The sequence below is a fragment of the Canis lupus genome, chromosome 22 (assembly GCF_011100685.1).
Source record: "Canis lupus familiaris isolate Mischka breed German Shepherd chromosome 22, alternate assembly UU_Cfam_GSD_1.0, whole genome shotgun sequence".
Classification (NCBI taxonomy): domain Eukaryota; kingdom Metazoa; phylum Chordata; class Mammalia; order Carnivora; family Canidae; genus Canis; species Canis lupus.
In genome coordinates, this window is record NC_049243.1 from 47,420,811 (window position 1) to 47,431,502 (window position 10,692).

Here is a 10,692-nt window from a genome sequence, read left to right on the forward strand (position 1 = left end):
CTCCATTCAGGGAGTCTGACGTGGGACTCAATCCTGGGACTCCAAGATCATGCCCTGGGCAGAAGGCAGGGGCTTAAACCGCTGAGCCACCCAGGCTGCCCTGCTATGTGTTTCTTATCATCTCAAGGAGGTTACTTTGTCACAGTTGAATCAAGCAAGGGTTTGTTGACTTGATATGAGGACTTGTTCAAAAGTCTGAGTAGAGATAGTATTTATATGGGGAAGAAAGTCTACTTAAGGTAGATCTGGCAAGGAGATGAGCATAGATCAACAGAAAACAAATATTAAATCCACAGGATAAGATTCTTATTTGGCTACTTTAAGAGAGAAATTCAAAATAATTGACCTCAATGAGATCAAAGCCATTGTCCTCTCATTTAAAAGGCAAACTGGTTGGATAGCTCTGGTGAGTGACATTAAAGGAGCCCAGGCCCCCTTCCTGTTGCTCTTTCTTACTAACATGTACCTTCCATCCTCATAGTCCAAAGTGACTGCTGAGGCTCCTGCCTCCTGCCATCTCATTTGTATTTCAGACAGCAGAGAGGACGTGGAAGGAAGTAGCAGATATCACTTCCATTCATCTCTCACTGGCTAGAACCTAGCGATTAGCTACAACTAAACACAAAGGAAGCCAAGAAATGTCTTCATTATTGGTTGCCATGTGCCTTGATAAATGGGGGGAGGGTTCTATTATGAAAAAAAAAACAATGTGAAAATTAATACTGATAAAACTATCAGTCTCTGACACAAAAGAGAATTAAAAAATATTTCAAGTGCTTTTTGCAGTTATCTATTTCATCATATGTTTTGCAAAGGAAAAGATTAAAATTCATAATTTTGTATGGTATTTAATGCCTTCAAAACATTTGTACATTTAGTATCCCATTTGATCTTCACGACTTTCTTGTATACTAGATACATAGGACCTCTGTTCATTATTCCATCTGGTAGTTTCCAATCTCTGGGAGATTCAGAGATGTTAAAAGATTTCTCATTTCTAGTTTATTAACAGGGAAGTTGCTTAGAGCCCCAGTCCTGTCTTCATAGCCTTCCCTACGACTTTATACTGCTCAGCATCAGTATCAGGATTGGGAATTGCAAGAATATTAAATCTAAGTCTTTATTGATTTATGTCTTTCCTTACCTTCTTGTAGAACTGCAGTGACTTAGAAGATGCCAAGGAGACTGACAGAGTTGGCTCACAACCCCTGCCTCCAGTGAGGAATCATCTCATTAGGAGTGAAATGTCCAAGAGACGGGCAGTGTTTCAGGGGAGACTGAGAAGCACAGACGTTCAAACACCTCATGCTGGCTCTTCACCCCCAGACAATTCCAGACTGATTCAAGATGAAGGTTGAGGGAACATGCTCACAACTCCTTAGGGAAGCTCAGTGTCAGAAATATACAGAATCAGTAACAGCCTGAATAGTTAGGTGTAAGGGATGATCAATAGAACCCCTGCTCAAAAACATCTCCCTTCCTCTCTACTTCTTCCCCAGGTCTCTGGAATTTTATCAGCAACTTACTACTTTGGTTCTTAAAGGTTTTATTTGGTGTTAAATGAGTCCCCTTACACCCTTGCACATTTGCCAGAGAGAGGAAATGCAGCAGTGGCTGTCACAGGCTAACGTCTTCACACAGAGTTTATTGGATTACTCTCTAGCCATGACTTCTAGCTGAGAAGGAAGTCCTGTATAATGGGATCGTGCAGGGGTGGGGGTTAGGGAGAGTAGGAGTAACTATGGAGGAGATAATAGGGCTCCTCAAAGGGAAGCAGGTCTTTGAAAGGCAAAAAGACAAGGAATCAAATATGTGTCAGGAAATATTGAAAAATTTAAAAATGGCATACAGTTTCTGTCCTCAAGAAGATGGGTAGAGTGGAGACACGTGGACTATAAGTCTTTGGACCATTTGAAATAGCTGACAAGAGCATGAGGCTCATGAAACAGGACCAGAGCACTGACAGCATTCTAGGGACTGAAATAAAGGCTGAATGCGTGGGAGGGGTCGGGTCAGAGGGAAAGCTGGAGTGGACTGAGGCAAAGAATACCCTGATCCGATCAGATCACAGAAAGCCTGTCTCCAAGGCTTTCTATTTCCATGGTTAGTGCGCCTCCACTGAACATCAGAACTCCCATTGAACATCTCCTGGCTGGGCCTCAGGGCTGGCTGAGGCTGACGACTGCACCTGACTGTGTCACCTCTGGGGAGCATGCAGGGCTTCCTTCTCGAGTCACCTCCTTCATCCCCCTCCTCCATTCTCTACCAAAAGTAATCCTTCCATCCTCTCACCACATTTCACCTGGACACATCTGAACGAATTAGTTCTCCTACAACTTTGAATGAGCCCTTCTGGGCAAGTGGGTAGGTTCTGAGACCTGTGCGTTTTGTAGCCTCATGGATGGAACACACATGGACCCATCCACACCACACATTGGCCGAATCAACCTACCTTGCAGAAGTGCTGAGATCTCCAGAGGACTGGCCTTGCGATGAACACCAGCAACATCTGCAAGACAAAAGCCCCTGAACTTGCACACAAGGACTCAAGGTAACCCAACTCCCGATCTGAGAGCACCAAAGAACAGTTGTTTCTTAAGGCTGTGTTCTAAGCTATCTATAAAAAAGACTGCGACTGTCATCCTTTGACACATGAAGTGGAGCCTCTGCACGGTCCATGTTCTGCTGCACTGGTGGGAACTCATCAAAGGGCCAGATGTCAGTGCTGAAAAACCTCAGTTCTTGCCAGGGAAAAACCATGTTCTAAGGAAGCAGAGTTTGTGTGATTTAGTTATTGCCATATTTGCCTTCCACCAACCTGTCATTTCTTTTGTTTTTGATCACGTGGCTGTTTTTTCTTTCCTTTTCTATCCTTTCCTTTTTTTTTTTTTTTTTTTGGTCCCCTGGAAGTACTTTCTGGGTTTTGTTTTGCATTATTTTTCATTTAATGTATCAAAGATGAAAATGTTGGAAAGAAAAGTCTAGACTTTTATCTGGTGCCCCATTTTAGATGTAAAGATAGTTAGTTATTCAATAGATAGTAAATTATTTCACCTAAGAGATATTTCCTTTCGTTTCTGTGTAATAATATGTATGAACTCGGGTACTAGGAGATTGTATTGTGACATTATCAACCCTTATTGCTATTTAAAAAATGATAGTTTGTAGAACTGAGGATCTCCATTGATGTGAAGCACAATTTAATGAATAAGTTAACATATTAAACTGTTGTGATGTCAAGAACAATTGTTTTCCCCTGTGATTTTGTTAGACGTTTTTGCAAAATGAGAAAAGTTGGTCAGACACTTTAAGGGATTTATGGAAATTGAATCCACGGGATCAGCTTTGTCAAACTTTTAAAAATCCATGCTTTGGATACAAATGTGGCTATTGGATGTGAAGCTTTAGAAGCATAAAAGACAAAGAAAATATAGATTGAAACCATTTAAAATCTCCGAGGCCAGGGAGGATTTCACAGGCTCTGAAACACATAAGCTTCTAGAAGGGTGGTTTTTAGTGGCCCTCCCTGTTTATCGCCCACCCCCGCACATTGAAATTCACTGTGAAACGTGGGAAAGCAGCCCGGAGAAGAAGGGAGTGGTGGGAGACAAAAGCAGGAACTGAAGCAAAGCTGTCTGGCACTGACTCTAAAAGAAAGACAAGAGAAAAGGAAGGAACAGAGAAAGAGAGGAAAAGGGAGATAGGGAGACAAAATGGAAGCAGAAAAATACAATGGCAATTGGCTTGGGTTTCAACACAATTTCAAAGTATAGGGTTTGTCCACATCGATTTTTAAGTAAGTATGTAGTTCCTATAACAAATATAAAGAAAGAGAAAATTAATGTCTAGTAAAATCCCTTCATTCAAAAATCCCTTGGAGAGTGGGTGCATTTTATCGTGTTCTTATTCTGTAGAAGTGGGATTTGTGGATTTCCTCCTTGCTTATGGGTTCTTGAGATTTAAAGCCTTAGAAAAACGTCCTTTGACCATGTCCCTCTAACTCATGGGAATCATAGCCAAAGTCACCTTGACTCCAGAGCAATTGGAGTGGCCATAAGAGAAGATCCAAAGGCAATAGAAGTTAAATACACACGCAGGTGCATGCATGCGCATGTGCACCTCCCCTCTGCCCACAAAGCACAGAGGTTTTGCTTCTGTCTTCCAAGGAAAAACAAAACAAAACAAAACAAAACAAAACAGGTAAGTTGAGAGAAGAACCAAGGAACACTAGAGATTTACTTCTTTTCCTCCATTCACCATGAAAATAGTATTCAGGATAAGACTTGAAAGAAATGTCAAAAATATTATTGAAAATTTGCTCTCAATATAGTAAGATTTCCCTTTCACTGATCAGTTTTCATATAAAAATAAATTTGAGAATTAAGAGGACCTAATTCAGCATACTTATTTATTTTATACATAATGTTAAATTTTTATGATTACAAAGTAGTATGTGATTTTAGATCATTTGAAAAACTGTGAGAAAAAAATGCAAAATGCATACATAAAAGAGCCAAATCTTGACATTATTTTGATCTATCTCCTCTCATTTTTTATGTATTGGCAATTAGAGTAAAATTTTAAATAACAAATGTTTTAGGGAATTGGAATCACACAATCTACATAATGTAAATACATGTATTAACCTCTTAATGACCATTCTTTGAAAATATAATTTTAATAGCTGCATGTAATTCTACCATTCTGATATTTGGGGGCATTCTTTTCATTTTCAGTGTTCCCACTGATGTAACTAACACTGAAATGAATACATTTGTACCTAAGTAGCATCTCCGTGAATGTCTTTGTATACCTGTCTGAGAGAGGACAGTGGATTGCTTCAACTCTATCTCCCCAACAACTGAGAAATAAAAATTATTCAAGATTGTCAAAATTACGCACATGCAGCTAAATGTATTGTGGAAAAAATCAAAATGAAAATTATTCATGTACTCAAAAAAAATACGGGTATGTCTCCCAGAACCACCTTCCTGGCCCTGGATGGAAGGGCTCATTTCCCAAGATGCTGGGAATGTGACTACTGGCTGACAGTTGTCATCTGAGTCTCTCTAGAGGACTTGCCACCCCAAGGCCATGCCACCTGTAGGGGCCAGGCCATCTTGAATGACAGAGCTGCAGAGGCCAAGGCCATGTCTTTTAAGTGGGGACCTCTCAGCTCCAAAGCACACTGCAGGGTCAGCTAAGAATTTCACTGTTAATGCGGTTCAGTTGCCCATCCGCCTCCGCCTCTGCGGACCCTACTCCTCAACTGGTTGCTAGTTGTTCCATAGTCAACTCTGCACACACGCCCCCAAATACAGACTCTGCTCTCCGGGCACGGAGACTTGCCCACGTCCTAGCCTCCTGGGCCTTGTTCTAGCTCCCGTCCTGGCTTTGGAGATCAGCTCTGTTTTGAAAAGTTATTGTGGCATATTTTGTCCAACATTTCTACTTGTTTATAGTTGAAAGAGGAATCTGTGTTAACTCAGTCTGACAAGTTTCTAGAAACAAGTCTGTTCTTCAATTTTTAAACCTTCTTTGATTCTCTATTTCCATTGCTCTTTCATTATTCGCCTCTTCATCGCGTTCTATTTCAAAACTCCAGATTTTCACAAATAACTTTCACTCCCTTTCTGCTTTGGGGAGCAGGGGGCTCTCCTCTGTGTTTACTCAGTGCTTTCATAAACCTCTCTGTTGTAGTCATTCTCTTTAATAATATTTTTCTTTTCCCATGTTTGCTCATATTTTACTTTATCGCTCCAGTTCTTTTTTCTTTTTAAAGATTTTATTTATTTATGCATGAGAGACACAGAGAGAGAGAGAGGCGGAGATGCAGGCAGAGGCAGAAGCAGGCTCCCTGCAGGGAGCCCTATACGGGACTGCATCCCAGGACCCTGAGATCATGACCCAAGCCAAAGGCAGATAGATGCTCAATCACTGAGCCACCCAGTTGCCTCTATCCCTCCAGTTGCTAATTTTCATTTTCCAGTATTAATCTTACATTTATGCTTGGATTTTTTCATCTTAACTTTTTTATTTATAGTTTTTTTCCATTGGTCTTAATTTTTATATTTTATTTCAAATCCTGCCGATTTCATCTAACTCTGAATGCTTCGCTTTTCATTTTTATTGACAGTTTATCCTTTTACTCAATTTTCTATAGAAGTTTATTTCAGTTTGTAATTGTTGCTTGTCATTGTCCCTTTTCTTGCCTTTGAAACAAATTTGTTTATTCCTATTATTGTTGGTCAACTTGTTGTGTTTAGGTAAATCCACCTGCACAGTTTCCATTTTGTAAACTCTACTGAGCTTCCTTTGGGCTTTGTACTTTTTTAAGTTTGTATTTATTTCAGAGAGAGGGGCAGAGTGAGAGGGGGAAGGGAGGAGGGGCAGAGTGAGAGGGAGAAGCAGACTCCTCGTTGATCAGGGAGCACGACGTGGGGCTCGATCCCTAGACCCTGTGGTCAGGATCTGAGCCAAAGGCAGACACTCAACTGATTGAGAAATCCAGGCGACCAACTTTGGGGCTTTACAAGTGATCAGTTTTTGTAAAAATTTCGTGGATACCAGAAAAGAAAATGTATTGCATTATCAAATTACACACACATACATGCACATGCACACATGCACACACAAAGTATACAAGTTAAATGATTATATACCAGCATATATATGTATTCTATATGCATATTTTATGTATATATCTATATTATATAGTGATTTCTCTATTGTGTGTGTCTGTGTGCATATATATATGCATATATATTATCAAAGACAGCGCATACTAAAATCTGTGTATCACTTCATGACAGTTTTTAGCTTATATAGTTTGGTGATTCATTATTTAGTATTTATAACTTCCACATTCTTTATTGAGGAGGCTACCATTTTTAATATAAAATACCCCTTTTGTATAATTTAAAATATTTCAATTTTACTTTCATTTCAATATAGTTTTCAGCTCTTTGTAATTTTCAATTAACATGTAGCTTAATTTTCTTCACATAGCTTGAGTCATAGTCTTAGTTTGAAAAGTTATATAGATTATAGTCTTTTGTTATTTTATGATTTCTACTAGTTATGCTTTTTCTGTTTTATTTTCCATTGTTTTGATAGGCTATGATTTCTTTGGAATCAGTGGCAAGAATGCAATCATATTTATTTGGCTTTCCTTGTGAAGTTTGAAGATATACACATTTCATCCTACTTCCAAGTGTTTATTTTAATATCTGAAGTAACAGCCCTAGACTTGAAATAATATGGGAGTTTAGATTCATATTGTCACTGCTGTTGTCATATTGTCATTATAGTTAGCATTATGATTATATCAAAAGGAGATGGGAGAGTAAAAGTTAGGCAAACTGTTATTTTCATCTTAGTCTGGAAATACTGAGTTATTTTCAAAGCCAAAGTCTTCACACTTCTGGCGGAACATTGCATGTATCTGATCATTTAAATTATTTAAACAGTTGTTTTATGTGAAATATGATGATATGATGATAAAGAGGACATTAGGACCTCACAGATTGGTGTTTGAAAGCCATGGGGACAGCTAGCTTTCAGGATGTCATTGGTTCCTGTGAATAATATCTTTGCTTGGTGAGAAAAAAAATTACAAGAGTCAAAATTTTATCAAGACTCTAGAAATGCAATTGTCCTTGTTTAATTTATGACTAACTAAGCCCATCCTAATATGCTTAAAAGAGGGAATTGAAATGACCTTCTGTAGTAGGAAGCAGCGTTTTTGTGTTTTTTTAAAATTTAGGAATATAATTTAAAATATTTCTGAATGGCAATCTTAAAAGTCAGGGTAACAGTTATTGAATAAATTGAACATAAAGAATATTTTCTAAAAAGGTAGACCCTTCACAACTCCAAGCAGCTCACTTTATCTGGGGCACAGCCAGGTGCTAATGCCCTCCTCTCTTGTCTCTCTACCTACAGGTGTTGGATGACAAGAAGTCATTAAGTCTTTGCAAATCAGGGCATCGCTCCCAGGAGCTCTGCCAGGAAGTCTGCCAGTTAAGTTTTAAACAGAAGCATATATATTACTGTTCTAAGAAGTCGCTGCTGACAGTTAGCGTTCCCGTGTGCAGCTGCAAGTCACAGCCAGTAATCCTACTGCCACCCCCATAGTGCTCCCCATGTGGAAGGTAGACCAGCACCCCATGTAGTAAGCTCATTCACAACCCATCTAATGCGAACCCAATCTAATGTCGTCATTGTCTTTGCTCTCTAGGACGGAAAGCCATCCCTATATCTTATCAGATTCTGAACTTTGGATAAGATGCATGAGATATTCAGGACCATACTATGACTTTACACATCCTGTTGTTAATAATTACCAATTTTACTCGAAGTCATCAGAGCAAGCTTTCATTAATTTTCAATAGCCCCAAAGCTCAGATTAGCAATTTTTTGTCCCTATTAATCATTTCTATGATTGAAGGCACCTGGGTGGTTTAGTTGGTTAAATGTCTGACTTCTGCTCAGGTCATGATCTCAGGGTCCTGGGATTGAGACCCACATCAGGCTTGTGGCTCAGTGGGGAGTTTGCTTCTCCTTCTCCCTCTGCTCCTCCTCCTCTCCACTCATGCTCTCTCTCTCTCTCTCTCTCTCAAATAAAGTCTTAGAAATTATAATTGTCTTTTTATTTTAAGAAATGTTCACTAAACTTTCTAAGGCAAGCATGATGCTAGATGCTAAAGTTGAAAAAATAGAGTCCATCTGATGTTTTCAGCAATCTCTGTAGCACTCACAGGCCAAGTGACAGGTGTTCTGGAAAAGGCTCTATCCTTGGAAAACCTTTCCACTCTCCACCATCTAGACCTGGACACTCCACCTTTCTTGTCCACTGTTGTACACAGTTGATTCCAGGTCAGCATTTGCTTTATTCTCAGACACCATCAGCCTGGACAACCTTCCCTCTTCTTGTGCCCTGACCTATAATCACAGACCACCTCTACCTCATTTCATACCTGGCTCAGCACCCTGGCATCCAGCCCACATACCAGCCTGGGCTTCTGATTGCCCAGGATTGAAGGTCAGAGGTATCCTTGGCCCCCTTTGATCCTAAATCCTAGACATAAGATCTTGAGAATCAGGGACAACTTTTGCCTATTCACCATTGTTTAATAGCAATGATGCTGGCACATAGTAAATAGTGTATATTTGATGAATAAATTAAAGAATCAATGAGGGGGTGAATCCAATTTGTCCTCCTGGACAAGCTAAACAAATCCCATAATGACCACAATGGCCCATGTTCTGATCGGTCCCAAATAAGCAGTGCTCTCGAGATCCCTATCTTTAGTAAACTAATGACCATCTACACCTAAATGTCTTCCACTCACTTCTCAGTTCAACTTATACAAAATGAAACTCATCTGTTCCTTTTCATCTGAAATAATCTGTGCTTCCTTCTGTACTACCTTACCCCTACTCAGTCATGAGCTGTGCAGCTTACAGGGTCACTCGAGGTAGAAAGCCAACTCACCCTAAACTCCTCTTACATTCCTGGTGACTTTGTCTCTAGTGTCTAGCCCCAGTTTAGACCTTCCTCTGTCTTACCAGTCTGCCAATAGGAGCTTCTTACACCCATTTTAACCATCACAGCAACACAATGAGGCATTCCAACTTTTTTTTCTAATTAGGAAATTGAGTTATCAGAGAAAGTAAATTATAACCACCTAATGAATACAGAGTGGAGAAATATCAGAACTAGGATTTGAGATCAGCTCTGCTTCAACCCAAAGCCCATGTTCTACTATGAAATAATTGTTCTCCCAGCCTCCAAACTCTTTCCTCTCAGGCTGATTCTACTTTTTCAAAGACCTAGTCATATCACTTCCCTGTTCAACCTTCCCAGTGGTGATCCATTAACCTTAGGATCGAGTAAACACTGTAACATGGCAGTTAGGACCTACCAACCTTTCCCCCTCTACATTCTCCCATTTCATCTTGCTCCTTACTAAATCTGTCTTCTCCTCTATTTACATAGAATTTCCGGAGAATTCTACCAAAAGATCTGGGATAAGGGATACCTTAAAAGGATTATTGGATGGGTAAGGATGGCATTGATTAAGAAGATAAAGGAAGAAGTTAAAGGACAGCAGAGACCTATGCATTCTTCAGGTGCAAGAACTTAAATAGCAAGATAATTATTTTGTCTGAGTAGACAACTATCACGCTACCCCCAAAACAGTAGGCAGAGCAAAAACTGGAATTCTCTCGTGAAAGAATTCTTTGGTGAGCTCTACACTCTAGAGTGACTATAGTTGAGAAGATCGAGACACTAACACAACATGAGTCACCCACAGGGGGGTCACATTTCTGACTCTCCCCAAGGAGAAGTTCTTGTGCATTTGTCTTCAGTCATAACAAGAAGAGGACCACTGGGGACATCTTGCCCTACTTCTACTGCCTAGCCTCTTTGGAGGAGAGACCCTAACTACACATTAGCAACTTAAAAAATAATAACAACAAAGGCAATCTGCCAAAATACTGAAGTTGGTAAGAAAGAAGAAGGGATATAATTATATTTAGTATAATTTTAATATTATATAACAAATATAATTATTATAAATTACAATAATTTAATTCTGTGAAGACAAATAATCCTAACTTAACATCTGGTTAACCAAACTAATTGTATTTCCCATGATAGTGCTATCTTTAGATTCTTTTGCCCAA

At 39.5% G+C, this 10,692-nt stretch overlaps 1 protein-coding gene across 3 annotated transcripts in view; it reads left to right on the top strand.

The window, feature by feature from the left end:
- The window catches only part of HS6ST3 (heparan sulfate 6-O-sulfotransferase 3), a 631,934-nt gene extending 628,688 nt beyond the window's left edge, over positions 1–3,246 (top strand). For all 3 annotated transcript variants that reach the window (XM_038569882.1, XM_038569883.1, XM_038569884.1), the window contains exon 3: positions 1,155–3,246. The gene's annotated coding sequence lies outside the window, so the exon portion shown is untranslated. The remainder of the gene's footprint in view (positions 1–1,154) is intronic.
- Positions 3,247–10,692: the final 7,446 nt, after the last annotated feature.